At 45.7% G+C, this 17,208-nt stretch overlaps 1 protein-coding gene and 1 non-coding gene across 17 annotated transcripts in view; both read right to left on the minus strand.

Moving 5' to 3' along the window:
- Positions 1 to 17,208, minus strand: part of tenm3 (teneurin transmembrane protein 3) — a 4,148,867-nt gene that overhangs the window by 3,783,681 nt on the left and 347,978 nt on the right. The window lies entirely within an intron of this gene.
- LOC119970828 lies at positions 4,258 to 4,364 on the minus strand. Its single transcript, XR_005461690.1, has one exon. It is a non-coding gene; the product is annotated as a U6 spliceosomal RNA (small nuclear RNA).

Raw genomic sequence — 17,208 nt, forward strand, 5'->3', positions numbered from 1 at the left:
AAAGGTATAATTGTATATATTTTTATGTTGTGCAATATAATTATGCAAAATACAATAAGCACTTAAATGAAGATTAATTTTGTTAATGGCAAACTAGTTCTGGTTGAGCTGATCTATCCTACTAAAGCATGATCGTTTACAGCCCAACAGATCAATATTACACATTTATGTAAATCGAAATAGTGCAATTTATGTGCGTGGAATAGCATTAAGCAGTAAGGATACAAAAAAACACTCCTGCAAAGAGACTATACAGCTTCAATCAAATGTTTATTGCCACTGCTTAATTCAACGTTAGACTCCCATGATGTGTATTATTTTGTGCCAGATGTTCCCTCATCTTCAGTTTCTGTGACCGAGTGAGACTTTTGAATTCCTCCGAAGCTTGCCTACCACAAGGCAAAGTCGGGAGTGTGATGGAATACTCTCCATCTGCTTGGGTGAGAATGCACCTCCAGCATCACTCAACAACATAGAACATGCAGTGCAGAAGGAGGCCATTCAGCCCATCGACTCTGCACTGACCCACTTAAGCCCTCACTTCCACCCTATCCGCGTAACCCAATAGTCCCTCCTAAACTTTTTGGACACTAACGGCAATTTAGCATATCCAATCCACCTGACAAGCACGTCTTTGGACTGTGGGAGGAAACCCGGGCACCTGGAGGAAACCCACGCAGACACTGGGAGAACGTGCATACTCACACAGACAGTGACCCAGCGGGGAACCGAACCTGGGACCCCGGTGTTGTGAAGCCACAGTGATAGCCACTGTGCTACCGTGCTGCCCCTGAAGCTCAGTATCATCTAGCAGTGTGCATGATCAACATCCCAGCCATCACCCGAAGCATTCACTCCCTTCACCACTGGTGCTAAATGGCGACAGCGTGTACCAGACACATGATACATTGCAATAATTCACCAAGGCTCTTTCAAAACACTGAAGCACAAGGGCAACAGATGCATTGTAACACCACCACTTGCAAGTTCCCCTCCAATCCCCACACACCATATTCAATTGGAACACCAGTTTCTTCACCGTACTTGCAATTCCCTTCCAAACAGTGGTGTGAGTGTATCAGTTCAAGAAGGCCGCTCACTATCACCTTCTCAAGGACAGTCATAGATGAATAATAAATATGGGTTTTCCAATAATGCACACATCCAATGGAATAATTTGAAAAAAAATCTGAATCTGGACGGCCGAGTGCCAAATATAGCCGTGATCTCAAAGCCTGCAGACACCAGGGGCTGGATTGTCCGATTCCCCGGTGCCGAAATCGCGTTTGGCCACGGGACGGAGAATCCCCAATGATGACAAAATTGGGGGCGGTGCCGCTTTTGTGATGCTCCGCCGCCTGAAAAGCGACATACTCGTAACCACGGCCTCTGAACATTGCCTGAGGCCTGCCCCACGATGTTCCATCCCCGACCGGCTGAGTTCCCGATGGCATGGGTCTCTCAACGTCTCACCCATCAGGAACTCAGCGTGGCGGCTGCGGACTTAGTCCAGTGCCACCACAGTCGGGGGAGGGCCAATCCGCGGGCAGGGGGCCATTATTCGAAGCTGGGGGCGCTGTGGTGGGGCGGTCCGAGTCGCGCGAGCCGGCCTAAGTGGGGGTGGGGGGGGGGGTGGGGGGGGGGGGGGGGGGCGGGACTATTTTTCTAGGCCGGGTCCATGAGCGGCATCAGCCATGATGAAGGGTGCGGCCACAGACCCTGCAACTCCCCAGGCCATATCGGCAGCTAATGCTGGAAGCTCAACACTGCCTCCCTGCTAGCTCCCCTCTGGAACAGGGAATCGGTGGCCGTTTTGCGCTAGTTTTCCTCGATTAATTGGCCACTGTTTTCATGCCGGCATGTCGACTTTGTCTGCAGAACGGAGAATCCAGCCCCAGTTTTAGATCTTTGTATGCCAAAGTTACATCTTAGACAGTTGGTCAGATGTAGCTTCATAAATTAAATGGATAAGCTGAAGAGAGCAGATAGATTAAGGACACTGGGGTAAATACTAAGAGGTGACAGATCCCCCAACCCCTCAGCTAAAATGTCAGATGGGAGAGATTTAAATTCAGCCCATTGTTACAGTACAAGAAAGGCATGATGTATACATTACAGAATGGAGGAAAATAGCAAAGCTGTTATGCTGCTGGTTGCATACCATAGACCATTCAATAGTTAAATTCAAACAGAGGAGCAATTTTGCAGGTAAATTGCAAAGAGGTGCAAGGAACCAGTTATTGTAATCAGGAGAGAAAGAATGGGCCTGTTTTCTCCAGAAAGGGCAAGGATGAGGGGTGACCTCATGGAGGTCTTCAACATCATGAAGCTTTTGGTGAATTAGAAATGGATAGATTGTTTCCACTTGTGGGGAGGAATAAATATAGAGGCGATCAATACAGGATAGTCACAAAAGAATCAAATAGGGAATGTCTTTGTTCTTTGTTCAGAAGAAGCTTCTTGAGACAGAGAAAGGTCAGAATGTGGAAATCGTGACCACAGAGAGTGATTGAGGTGAATAACAAAGAAACATTTAAGAGATGCCCTATAAATATATGAGAGAGAAGGGAAGAGTGAGTTATTTTTGATATCGATGAAGAAAGACCAGGAGGAGGCTGAAGTGGAGCATAAACACCTGCATGTACCAATTGGTGTGAAGAGTCTGTTTCCGTCTTTTGTATCCACCATAATCCCGAAATTTGGAGTAGTGATATTAGGGGCATCAATTATCCTAATATAAATTGGAAAAATAACTGTGTAAAGGGCAAATTGAGGGAGGATTTGCAAATCTATGTAGAAAAAGAGAACTTTGTTTATCAGCATGTCCTGTGCAATAAGGAAGGAGGCGCTGCAGGCATTCGCTCTGTGAATGAAATGGGACAAGTGGAGCATGTTTCAGTGGGAAAGCATTGGGGAAATGGGACAAGTGGAGCATGTTTCAGTGGGAGAGCATTGGAGAAACAGTGAGGGGGGAGGGCATTATGACGAGATTGAGTCTATAAGCTCGAGCTTAGAAGAATGAGAGATGGCCTCATTGAAACATATAATTCTCTGAGGGAGTTTGACAGGATAGACACAGGTTGTTTCCCTTGCTGAGTAGACATGAACAAGGGTTCATATTCTCATAAGGGGTCGGCCATTTTGTACTGAGATGAGGAAAGCATTCTTCACTCAGAGGGTTGAGAATCTTTGGAGGGATTCCAATCTTCACTCAGAGGAATGTGGATGCGCAGAGATAGAAGGATTTTTGAACTCCAGAGAATTCACGGGCTATGCAAATTAGGCAGGAAAGTGAGGCTGAGGTCTAAGATCAATCAGAATCTTAATGGCAGAGCAGCATCCAAGGACCTTACGGCCTACTCATGCTACTATTTCTTATATTCTCATGCTTTTCGCACAATATTGTTAGATTTCAAACATTTAAGGAGAAGGACAAGGAAAACAAACGTGAAAATACTCAACTCGAGGAGGGTTCATTAAATGTTAGCTCAGTGAATTTAATGTTAGCTCAGAGAATTGGAAAAGAGATCAGTGTAGGTAGTTTTGAATCAAGGATTGACAGGTAAAATAGCAAATGGCAGGCAGTCAAAAAATGAGAGAGTGGGTACAGACTGGGCGTAGAGTGGACATTCCCACAATCGGAGTAGGAAGGACATCTAAAGCTTGGCTGAAACATTGAGGCGCTAAATAAAAATATTGCCACTGTCCTTTTGATACAACTCCAAGACAAAATCAATTGGCACTTGGAAAATTCTAGGTTCATAAATAGAAATCAGCACAGATCTGTTAAAAGCAAACAGCCGTTCAGGATCTTCATTGTATTTTGTGAAGAAAAGGGCAGTATTGGTGAAGGTAGTGTGATTAATGTTTCGTAAATTGACTTTAAAAATATTTTTGATGATGTACCACATGATAAATTGTTTAAAAGAATTCAAGCCCGCGGAGTGAAAAAGGCAGTGGCTATGTGAAACCAAAATTGATAAGGGATAGAGAGTTGTAGTAAATGGTCATTTTACATACTGGTGGCATGTGTGAGTGTACCTCAAGGGCCAGGCTTGTGTGTACAGGAAATAATTCCAAAGGCATGAATTTTCACTCAGATAGAGAGCCCCCACTTTTGCACAAAAATGCTGGCAGCTGCCTGAATCCAGAGATATGCTCCTTCACTGTCGCTGGGTCAAAATACTGGAACTCCCTTCTGAACAGCACTGTGGGTGGACCTACACCACATGGACTGCAGTGGTTCAAGAAGGCAGCTCACTACTACATTCCTTCACGAATTTGCGTGTCATCCTTGTGCAGGGGCCATGCTAATCTTCTCTGTATCGTTCCAATTTTAGTATATGTGCTGCCGAAGCGAGCACTCACTACTACATTTCTAAAGGCAATTAGGAATGGGCAATAAATGCTGGCCCAGCCAGCGACACCCAATACGTATAAAGGGGATAAGGGGCTGTAGGGGATGGATAGAGGGGCATAGGGTGACATTGTGAGTATTATGGGCATGGTTAGGTGGGTGGAGGCAAGAGGTGGAATGGGGGGATAAGGGCATTGGAAGTTGGTGGGGGGTGGTATAAGGAGCCATTGGGCATGAGTAGCTGGGCATCCTTTCCCAGATTTTTCCCCAGGGTAGAGGAGTCAATTACTAGGGGGCATAAGTTTTAAGGTGAGAGGGGCAAGGTTTAGAGGAGATGTACGAGGCAAGTTTTTTTACACAGAGGGTAGTGGGTGCCTGGAACTTGCTGCTGGAGGAGGTGGTGGAAGCAGGGACGATAGTGACATTTAAGGGGCATCTTGACAAATACATGAATAGGATGGGAATAGAGGGATACAGACCCCGGAAGTGTAGAAGATTTTAGTCCAGACGGGCAGCATGATCGGCACAGGCTTGGAGGGCTGAATGGCCTGTTCCTATGCTGTACTTTTCTTTGTTCTTTGTATAGAGGGATATCAGGGGTATGAGGATCCATGGAGTATGTGGGGCGGTATGAGGTGACACAGGTTGGCACCAACAGAATATTTTTAAAAATAAATTTAGAGTACCCAATTCATTTTTTCCAATTAAGGGCAATTTAATGTGGCCAAACCACCTAGCCTGCACATCTTTGGTTGTGGGGGCGAAACCCACATAAGCATGAGGAGAATGTGCAAACTCCACGTGGACAGTGACCCACAGTATCCAACCTAGGACCTCGGCACTGTGAGGCAGCAATGCTAACCACTATGCCACCGTGCTGCTCTTAGCATCAATAGAATATGGTAAATGTGTGGGAAGTGAGGGGGTGTAAAGGTTGGAGGGCCATTGTTTTCTGTTGTTCATTCATTTAATAAGGTCAACAAAATGTGAGGCAGGCCTTCTGCCTGACCGCCTCCATACCCAGCAGCTCTCCACTGGTTCTGAGAGTGGCAGGCCCGACTGACAGAGGCAGAGACATATCAGATGAAATTCAAAACAGATTTTTATGGCCGCTTCTACCTCGCGGAACATTACTGTGCCACTAAAGTAAGTGGCAATTCAAATGGCCCTTCATATTCGCCTGGATAGGTTCATAAAATCCTGGCCAGGTGAAGTTTGAAGAGATTAATTTTGGTTGGAAGAATGAGGAGAGTCAATGTGAACTTCATGGGCTGCGGTAACAGAGAACCTCAAGAGAACCTATGTATGTCTTTGAAGGTGGAGGACCAGTTGTGGGGTTTGTTAAGAAGGCACGTGTGTAAAGGGTAGCACGGTGGTGTAGTGGTGAGCATTACTGCCTCACAGCGCCCAGATCCCAACTTCAATTCTGGGTCACTGTCCGTGTGGAGTTTGCACATTCTCCCTGTGTTTGCGTGGGCTTCACCCCACAACCCAAAGATGCACAGGGGAAGTCGATTTGCTACGCTAAATTGAATTGGGTACTCTAAATTTATAACAAAAAAAGGCATGTGTGTTCTTTAGCTTTGCAAATAGATGCACAGAGCATGAAAACAGGGATGTCGTGCTAAACCTGCATAAAACGATAGATAGTTCCGAGCTGGAGTATTGTGTTTAATTCTGGGCACCGCATTTCAGGAAGAATGTCGAGCTTTGTAGAAGTTACAGAGGAGATTTTAGAATGGTACCGAGGATGAAAAATACTCCAGTTGCGGAGAGACTAGAGAAACTTGGACGGTTTTCTTTACAACAGTCAAACTTTAACAGGAGTGTCCAAAATAATGAAGGTCTCAGAATAGATTAAATCAGGAGAAACTGTTTCCACAGATAAGCACAGATTTAAGGTAATTGGCAAAAACCCCAGAGTCAACACGAGGAAACATTTTTTACACACTTGAGTTGTTAAGAACTAGACAACCAATTATCTGTAATGTTGTGCAATTAATTTGTATGGTTACATTCAGAATATTTTGCAGAGTTTTGTACTTAAAAAGCATCTTTTCACATCTTGAAATGTTTCATCTTTGACTTGCAGGCTTTATTCTTCTGCAAGCAATAAAATTGTGCAAAACAAGATGCCACTGACGGCAAATAGGTTCAATGACTAATTAGGATCTATCTGAGGGAGGGACATTGGGCTAAAGGCTGGGAGAACTGTCCACTCTTCTTCAAATATTGTCATGTCATATTTTACATCAACCTGAACAGAGGAGGCAGTGGCGTGATGGTATTGTCACTGGACTAAAAATCCAGAGATCCAGAGTCATGCTCTGGGGTCCTATGTTCAAATCCTGCCATGGCAGATGGTGAAATTTGAATTCAATAAAAATCTGGAATTAAAATGTCTAAAGGTGACAAATGTCTAAAAACCCATCTTGTTCAACTATTGCTCTTTATCTGGCCTACATGTAAGTCTAGACACACAACAATGTGGAAATGGCCGATAGGTGTTTGATCTAACATTTCATCTAAAAGGCAGTTGCTCCAAAAGCTTCCTGAGTAAAGTGCTCACATCAGCATGGATTGATGCTTGAAACAAATTCTTCTGATTCAGGGACAATCACATTTATCATTAACATGTGAACAGAATTTTAGGATGGCAGATTGTACTGGACAAGATAGACACCTTCCAAAATTCGTTATGGTGGTGCAGATTAAAAATGCGTTGGATAAATGGATATCTGATGCAAAATTGATACCAAAGCTCTTCTGGGCTAAAATGCAATTTTCTCTTGGAACCTTTAGTACTGTTTATTCCGTTACCTCAGGAAATGAAGAAAACTGGAAGGTGTCAATGATGGGGAAAATTGTGCAGGCTAAACTTCCTGACTTTATTCCATTCTTCAGAAGTATTGCATTTATGTAGTGCTTTTGCAAAGAACAAAGAACGGAGAAAAGTACAGCACAGGAACAGGCCCTTCGGCCCTCCAAGCCTGCGCCGACCATGCTGCCCGTCTAAACTAAAATCTTCTACACTTCCGGGGTCCGTATCCCTCTATTCCCATCCTATTCATGTATTTGCCAAGATGCCCCTTAAATGTCACTATCGTCCCTGCTTCCACCACCTCCTCCAGCAGCGAGTTCCAGGCACCCACTACCCTCTGTGTAAAAACACTTGCCTCGTACATCTCCTCTAAACCTTGCCCCTCGCACCTTAAACCTATGTCCACTAGTAATTGACCCCCCTACCCTGGGAAAAAGTCTCTGACTATCCACTCTGTCTATGCCCCTCATAATTGTGCAGATAATCATGACCATCAAATAACTTTACAAACCTTGAAGTACTTTTAAAGTCACTGGTTAGAATTCTCTGGCCGCTTGTTAACGGTGGATTTCTCTGGTCACGCCGGCAGCGCAGCCCCGCCCATGCATTTCCCAGTGGGATGGGAATGGCTTATATGGGAATTCCCATTGGCACTGATGGGAGCCAAGAATCCCGCCACCAGTGAACAGCAAGCCTCCTCCTGCCACCGAGAAACAGGTGAATGGAAGGCCGCATAATCCCACCCACTGTTGTAAAATAGGAAATGTAACATTAAACAGTTTGGAGGTAACCACCTGACATCAATCGTGAATGCTTTCAGAACCAGTCTCTGTATTATCCATCCCAGAATAGGTTTCCTTTCAATCTTGATATCAATCTGGACCAATTTGACTTCATATTCAACAACAATTACATATACAGTAGTAATTGGTGAAATGCCTGGACTGCTTCCTCACTGAAGTTAGCTAAGATTGAAGATCAGATGGATGCAGTCTTGAAGTATAAAGCAGGAGATTATGGAAAATAGTTTTATCTTTAGCTTCTTCGGAGTACTTTCTATGGAGGTACTATATTAAACCCCCTGCCTTCCATGCCCGATGAAATGAAGAGCTGTCGTGTTAAGAAAAATTACGATCGTATTTTGTTAATTAGTACAGCTCTGGTACATCAATATCGATTTGTACATGGCACCATTAAAAGAAGGTATAATAGCTCTTCACCAAACAACCCTCATGTACCACATTTCCGAGGTCGCATGAATCATTTATTAATCTAGGACACACACAGACACAACATAAAGTACACTAGTTCAAAACCTACTCTCTGTTCTAATAGTCTGCCTTATCTCACACATAGTGCCTTGAAGGAATGGGATTGTTCCTATCAATAAAAAAAAGAATTTCTAGTGGTAAACTGACTTTGCAAACAATATCGTTTGGACATTAATATTGTAGCCTCAATTCTCCAGCAACTCACCTCCTGGAGTGTGATGTTCTGAAATTATCTCTAAAGGTATCTAACATTAACGCTTATTTTGTAAATGTATTACTATTAAAAATATATTTTATTGGCAGGACAACTAATTTGCTGCAGGTAACAGTTTGTTTTTAGCATTGTTGAAGCTTTCCATCTTTCACAGAACACAAAGCAGTACAGCACAGTACAGGCCCTTCGGCCCACGATGACCAAATAGAACATAGAACATAGAACAGTACAGCACAGAACAGGCCCTTCGGCCCTCAATGTTGTGCCGAGCAATGATCACCCTACTCAAACCCACGTATCCACCCTATACCCGTAATCCAACAACCCCCCCAAACCTTACTTTTTAGGACACTACGGGCAATTTTATCATGGCCAATCCACCTAACCCGCACATCTTTGGACTGTGGGAGGAAACCGGAGCACCCGGAGGAAACCCACGCACACACGGGGAGGACGTGCAGACTCCACACAGACAGTGACCCAGCCGGGAACCGAACCTGGGACCCTAGAGCTGTGAAGCATTTATGCTAACCACCATGCTACCGTGCTGCCCCTATGTCGACCAGTTACCCAAATCTAAGATCAACCTAACCTACACCCCTTTAATTTACTGCTGTCCATGTGCCTGTTCAAGAGTTGCTTAAATGTCCTTAATGACTCTGACTCCACCAGCTCCGCTGGCAGTGCATTCCACGCACCCACCACTCTCTGTGTAAAGAACCGACCTCTGACATCTTCCCTATACCTTCCTCCAATCACCTGAAAATTATGTCCCCTCATGACAGCCATTTCCGCCCTGGGGAAAAGTCTCTGGCTATCCACGCCTCTCACCACCTTGTACACCTCTATCAAGTCACCTCACTTCCTTCTTCGCTCCAGTGAGAAAAGCCCTAGCTCCTTCAATCTTTCTTCATAAGACATGCCCTTCAGTCCAGGCAGCATCATGGTAAATCTCCTCTGCATCCTCTCCAAACCATCCACATCCTTCCTATAATGAAGCGACCAGGACTGGACACAATATTCCAAGTGTAGTCCAACGAGGGTTTTATAAAGCTGTAGCAGTAAGACAAAAAGCCGAGACAGAATGTCTCTTTTTTATTTCTGCAGTACTCGCGTTCTGTCCGACCAAACAATAATTTGCTTTCACTTATAAACATGTTCAAAACATCTGGGACATCCAGTGATAAAGCAGGCAGCACGTAGCACCGGACACTGTGGTGGCAATTTTCAAGCTGTGCCCCAAATCTGCAAAATGGGTGCAAACACGGCAAAGGATTTACGCTCTGCTGGTGTGAGGTTGAGACATTTTGGCATCTAGGCTTTATTAGCTTTCTGCTGGCACCAATGGCGCCCCTGGCAGTGCCAACCTGATACTGCCCCCGACAGTGTCAATGTAGCACTGCCAGGTTGGCACTGCCAGGGGAACTGCGCCAGCCATGCCCCCACCACCTGAAGGCTATGCATCCCTCTGGGCCTCGCCATGGTCATCATGATTGGTTTCTGTTTTTGGAAACAAGCAGTGATTCCCGATGGTTTTACATCACGCTGGTGAGGGAAGTGGGGTAACATCTGACTACCTGAGAAGCAATAGCGTTAAGCCATTTAAAGATTTAAATTTACTCAATTTCATGATAATCAGGTTCACACCCTCGCTCGACATGAACATGATTACGTCGCCGGTAGTGGAGAGCTCAACCTGAGATCTTGCCATTGCAAATCCCACTCTGGGCCTCTCACCAGGGTTAGTGACCATAATGGGATTTGCGCTCGCGGCACACAGGCCCAAAAGTTGTAGCCGATATCACCTTTACCTTACAAAGTCTGAAAGAGTCATATTCGACTCAAAATGTTAACTCTGCTTCTCTCTCCACAGAAGCTGAGTTTCACCAGCGTTTTCTGTCGCTATATCAACAATCTACTAATCTCTATTTTAAAATTTTCAATTGGCCCACACCCGAGAGGTTTTTGACGGAGAGAGTGGCAGACGACCACTACTCTTTTTGTTAGTCAGTACTTCCTGACATCACCCTGAATGGCCTCACTCAAATTTTAAGATTATGCCTTTCTGTTCCCAACCTTGCTTTCAAGTGGGTGAGCTTCTCACTTGCAACAGGTGGGCTTTGGGATTAGATTGGAAAACTGTGCGAGTCTTATATCTTTGAGATACGAGAGAAGGAAAAACAAGTCAACTACAGAGCTATCAATTTAACATTGTCTTGTCCTAGGCATGTGGGTCAAATCTCACTGCAACAGCTATTGGAATTTAAATTCAATTAATAAAATGGTGATATAAAACTATCGCCAATTGTCCTAAAAACCCATCTGGATCACCAATGTCCTTCAGGGAAGGAAATCTGCCATCCTGACCTGGTCAGGCCTACATGGGACTCCGAACCCACAGCAATGTGGGGCGGAATTCTCCGCTCACGGGAAAAATCGGGAGGGCTGTCGTGGACTCGGCCGAGTTTCACGACGGCCTCGGAGGCCGCTCCTCGCCCCCTATTCTCCCCTCCCGGCGGGGCTAGGAGCGGCGCTCCATAACTCTCGGCTGCGGGGGCGGCGCGCCAAGAATGACGCGGCCGGCGCACCTAATGATATCAGCCGCGCATGCGGAGGTTGGCCGGCTCCAACCCGCGCATGCGCGGCTGACGTCATGATGCTGACAGCACGAACCCGCGCATGCGCGGTGGCCGTCTTTCCCCTCAGCCGCCCTGCAAGATGTGGCGGCTTGATCTTGCGGGGCGGCGGAGGGGAAATAGTGCGTCTGATTTGGACTCCGGCCCGACGATCGGTGGGCATCGATCGCAGGCCTGTCCCCTCCTGAGCACAGTCGTGGTGCTCTTTCCTTGCTCGGCCACCTATAAGCCCCAAACGGGCTTCTCACTCCCATTTCACGTCGGCAGCGACCAGGTGTGTTTGCCACCGTCGTGAAACGGCCGCGAACGGCAGGCCGCTCTGCTCATCCGGGTCAGAGAATCGCCAGTCGCCGTGAAAAACGGCGAGCGGTGATTCTTCCGACCGGGGGGGGGGAGGGGGGGAGAATCGCGGGGGGTGTCAGGGGGGCGTGAAATTTGTCGGGGGGCCTTCCCACGATTCTCCCACCCGGTGTGGGGAGCGGAGACTCGCGCCCGTGGTTTGCTCTCAACTGCCCTCTGAAATGGCCCAGCACGCCCCTCAGTTCAAGGGAAATTAGGGATGGGCAACAAATGTTGGCTTTGTCGGTGATGTCCGCACTCCGGAAAAAAAAATAATACAAACGCTAGGATATATCAACAGGGCAGTGTGAGAGACACTTCGCCAAGCAGGACTGGTCAAAGAGATTCAGCATAGATTTGCGATGGTCAGGTCCAACAAATTTACTGTAGTTGGATTTTTCAAGGAGGTCACTGTTATGGTGCGCAGGGAAGTTTCTTTGGATAGTGCCTGTATGGACTCCCAAAAATTATGTAATAGAAGGTCCCCACAGGGAATGATTGGAAAAAATGAGAGTGCTTTGAATTCAAGGTAACATAGACATGGGTTGATAATGGGTTGCAAGATAGAGAGTAAAGTTAAAGGGAATGTAATCTGATTGGTGCAATGTGACAAGAGATGTTCCCCAGTGATCTGTACTGAGACTTCAACTTTTCAATATGTGTTGGATGAAGAGATACAGAGTTGGAGATACAACGGACAAAATTTTACGGCCCCTCCCGCTGATGGGATTTTTGGGTCCAGCTGAAGTTAATGGACTGTTGAACAGGCCCCCGCATTTCCTGTCCTCCTACCCGTCGTGATAGGGTCGTAAAATCCTGCCCAAGATTGCAGATGACTCTAAATTAGGAGGAAGTGGATTTAGTTGGGAGTAGGTCATACAAAGGGCGTTCTGTCAAAAGGGGAATAAGTTATGTGTCAGATAATTGGTATGATCTGGGCACCATAGTGTAAAATGGTTACATCAAAAAGGGCAAAGCACGCATCCACCAAAATTAGACTGAACCTTAAAGAGTTAACTTATGAGGACTGTTGGAAAAACTCTTCTTCTATTCCCCTGATATTGTGGGACGATTGAACAGACATGTTGAAAATGATAAAAGGACTGAATAGAGTAGATGCAGCCAAGTTATTTCCTCTGGTGGGTGAGTCCAGAACTACAGGGCACAATCATAAATTTAGTTAGGTCATTCAGTAATGAAATCAGAAAGCAACTTTTCACACAGAGGTCAGTGGAAATACAGCATTCTCTCTCCCAAAGGCTGTGAATGTTGGGTGAATTGAAATTTTCAGGACCGAGACCTATAGATGTTTATTAGGTAAAGGCATATAGGGATATAGATTAAAGACGTGTAAATGGAGTTGAAGTACAGAACAACGGTAATCTAATTGAATGGTGGAACAAGTTCGGAAAGCTGAAAAACCTACTCCTGTTTACATACTCCTGTGTTCTACCACATTGCATCATCGGCCTGACTTGTATCAGCTACCCATCTAATCCGGGAAGTAGATCTTGCAACTTCTTATGATTCATAGAGGATACAGTGCAGAAGGAGGCCATTCAGCCCATCGAGTCTGCACTGACCCACTTTAAGCCCTCACTTCCACCCCATTGCTGTAACCCAGTAACCCCTCCTAACCTTTTTGGATGCTAAGGACTGTTTTTGCATGCCCAACCCACCAAACCTGCACGTTTGGACTGTGGGAGGAAACCGGAGCACAGTTTCTGCCGCTCTGAAGCCACAGTGCTAACCACTGTGCTACCCACTCATTTGCATGGGGGGGGGGGGGGGGGGGGTGAAGATTCCTTCTTTGTAACAAAATCCACAATATGGCATACAGAGGAAAGAATTCCCTGTCAATCTTTATGCTCAAATAAAATGAATAAATAAAAGATGTGTGCAGTCTCCAATACTGAGCAGTGAATCCTAGCAGGAAAAGACGGAAATATTTGCAATTTCTTTGCTTGGAACAGGAATTCTGAAGAATTAATGAGCTATATCATTTAAATGCTCGTGTTGCATTCATTAATCAACAGTAATTTAACCAAATATCAATGCATTGTGTTCTTAGCCACTTTGCAGCAACTAATTCCTTCCATATGTATAGACTCTGAGAGACATTAAAAAAAGCATTGTACTAAACTCAGGGGATTTTACTGCAGCAAAAATACCAAATTAATTTCAAAATGTGAATGATTTCCCTCATATTTATGCCGCAGCTCTTAACAATTGCAGTGCAATCTGAACTAAATATTACAATTCTCCTCAAGGGACAAATATTCTTAAGAGGAATATATCAGCTACTGCATTGATTTCAGCAATTGAAATGATCACACTCGCCTTGCTCTTTTTATCATTTGCTAATATTCTCCCTGGATGCCTCGTTGCGTTGGCTGTTTTGTTGCTCTGCATTCTTGATATTTAATCCAATGTGTTTCACGAATGGCTATGGGTGATCAGTAAAGAAAGGTATTATGATCCACACTAAAGTCTGATTAGCGCACCAGTCACGATTACACTGCAAACACAGGAGGTAGACTTTGGCCGGGATTCCCCAGCCTCCCAGCCTTGTGTTTCACGGCAGTGGGAGGAGGCCCCCCACTGTCAATGGGAACTGCCATTGAAGCCACCACATGCCGCCGGGAAACCTACGAACAGGAGTGCGCTGCTGGTGGGAGCAGTGAATCCCGCCTTAGGTGAATGGCCGGAAAATCCTGGCTCTTATGCGTAAACAATCTCAATATTTCAAAAGGAACACTCACGCACCCTACCTTTTTTCTGAATAAAGTTAATTTCCAAGATATGGGCACTGCTGGCAAAGGCAATAGTATTTCTCATGTTGATCTGAGAATATGATAATAGGCCATTTTGAAACCCTGTTTGGCTTACAAGGCCAGTTCAGAATGCAATGAAATTCGCTCAGTTTCTGAGGACACGACGTACTTGGGCAATTTTCCACATTGCTGGAATGGCAACTGCTCGGTCCAAGATCGCAAGAAACTGCAGAGTGTGGTGAACTCAGCCCAACGCATCACACAAGCTTCCCACCCCCACATTAATTTTGTATACACCTCCCGCTGCCTCAGGAAGGCAGACAGCATTATCAGAGACCCCTCCCACCCAGGTATTGTCTTCTTCCAGACTCTTCCATCAGGCAGAAGTTACAGAAGTCTGAAGACCCACACATCCAGACAGGAACAGCTTCTTCCACACAGCTACAAGACTCCTCAACGACTCCCCCTCGGACTGATCGGTTTCCTGTAAGAACACTATTCATGACGCCCTATGCTGCTCTTTCTCATGTATTTGCTTTGTTTGGCCCCTTGTTCCGCACTGTAACCAATCACTGTTTGTCGATGCAACATTTGTCAATGTTCTCTGTTGATTATTCTTTTGTCTGCTATGTAAGTACTGTGAACGTTCCCTCGGCCGCAGAAAAGTACTTTTCACTGTACTTTGGTCCATGCAATCAATTGATGCCAGTATTGCAACTGTACTGAAACAGCTTGGTTCGGGGTGCTACTAGTTCTGGAGCACAGGGCCCACAGCCTTTGCATTAGCCATTTCAGTGCCTTTAGCCAATTCTTGATATCATGTGGAGTGAATCAAGTTAGCTGAAGACTGGTAGCTATGATGCTGGGGCCCTGAGAAGGAGGTAAAGATGAATCAGCCACTTTGTACTACTGGCTGAAGATGGTTGCAAACGCTTCAGCTTTGTCATTTGCGCTGACATTCTTGGCTCCCATATCATTAATGATGGGGATATTTGTGGATCGTCCTCCTCCAGTGGGTTGTTCAATTCTCCACCATGTGGAGACAATACACTGAAGACTTCCAGTAACAACGAATAGGGTTTATTATCAGTCGACAAAGGACACTATATACAGGCATAGAACAATGCTGGATATGTCTTAACTCTCCAACTCCGGGGTTCATAATGCCCAGGCCCCTGCTCCAAAGCCCCGCCCTTTCTCTCCATTGGTCGGGGTTTACATGCTCCATGTTATTCATTCCGAGCCGGTCTGGTGGACCCTTAAGCCTGCTCTCTCAAAGGGACCGCACTACCATAACCCTCCCCCTTCAGTCCCTCGATACATGTTACAAAGTAAACTATATACAAGTGCTATATACAAGGTCAAGAGGCATAATGGCAAAGAGTTCATCACAGAGACAGTCTGTCGAGGGACCTTTGGGTCCTTGCGACCTCCTTAGTCCCCCAGCCAGCTCTCCCGTCTTTGAGGTGGTTTTGTTGTCTGCAGGAGATGGTGGTTCAGCTGACACCATGTTGCTCACTTCACCAGCTCCCACCTGGACTGCTGGCAGGGCCCATTCTGAAATTCCCAGCCCCCTCCTCTCTGGAATAGACACAGGGGCAACAGCAGCACTAATTGGACACAGCTGATCCGGTACAGTGATTACCATCCCTTGGTTCCTCACATGGTTGACATGCTTGTCACAATCCTGCCATTGACAATGATCACATACGACATGGGTCCCTATTGGGACTCGATCAGACCAATTAACCAGAATGGGTTTGAGGTGAAATTCTGAAGTAGCACCAGGTTATCCACATGGAATAATCCGTCAACCTTTTGTGAAGTATGCTGAGTTTCCTTGAAGGCCTGAGATACTTCCACCCTCCCGGCACAATTTGCAAATATTAAGCCCAATGAGTTCTGAGGTAAGGGTCCAATTCAGCTGGTCTGCCCCCACGGTGGCATGTGGGTTGTGTTGTGGGACAATAGGATGTTAGCCAGCTGATGGCGCAGCAGCCAGTCTTATTGTTTCCTCACAGCAACTTTAAAAATCTGTACGGCCCTTTCCGCCAACCTGTTTGACCACCAGGATGATATCCTGGTGTGCCAGATTCCATACTTGTCTGAACAAAACTTTGGAAATCGTCCCCAGTAAAAGGGGTACCATTATTGGTCACAATAGCTTCTGGTGGGCCGTGTTTTCCAAAGGTGTAAGATGTCTTCAGTAAGAAGAAAACGCCTGCATAGTCACACTGCATTTTAGTCAAAGGGGGACCCAGCCACATTCAGGGCTGGAGATTGGATGAAGGAAGTAACAATTGTTAAGTCTGAGAGGGAAAGCATTACCATATCACTTCCTTCGTAGTTTTATTGATTCCCAGCCACCAGATTAAACTGCGAGCCAACCTCCTCGTATTTCTTTGGCCCAGATGGGTTCTGTATAACTCTTGAGAGGGATTCCCTCACTGGGAGAGAAATGACAACACGAGATCCCCAAAGTATTCCTCCACCTTCGCAGGTCAGTTCATCCCTACGCGTTAAGTTGGGTCTGAACTGTTCGGACTTCTCATGCTGCCCACTTGTTTGTATCATCCATTTCACCTTGGATAATACTAGATCTCGCTGAGTCCAATTTCATATATGCCCGGATGACATCAGCAAGGTGTCTAAGAGGTTCAGCGCCAGGATAGTTTCTTGGGGTCCTGGAGGTGGTGCCATATGCTTTGCCAAGAGGAGTTGACTCTATGCAACCACATTAGGGATTTGGGTGCCAGGTTTGTGTTGGAAGGTGTAGTTGGAAGGCCCAGTATTGCA

The sequence above is a fragment of the Scyliorhinus canicula genome, chromosome 8 (assembly GCF_902713615.1).
Source record: "Scyliorhinus canicula chromosome 8, sScyCan1.1, whole genome shotgun sequence".
NCBI classification, from domain to species: domain Eukaryota; kingdom Metazoa; phylum Chordata; class Chondrichthyes; order Carcharhiniformes; family Scyliorhinidae; genus Scyliorhinus; species Scyliorhinus canicula.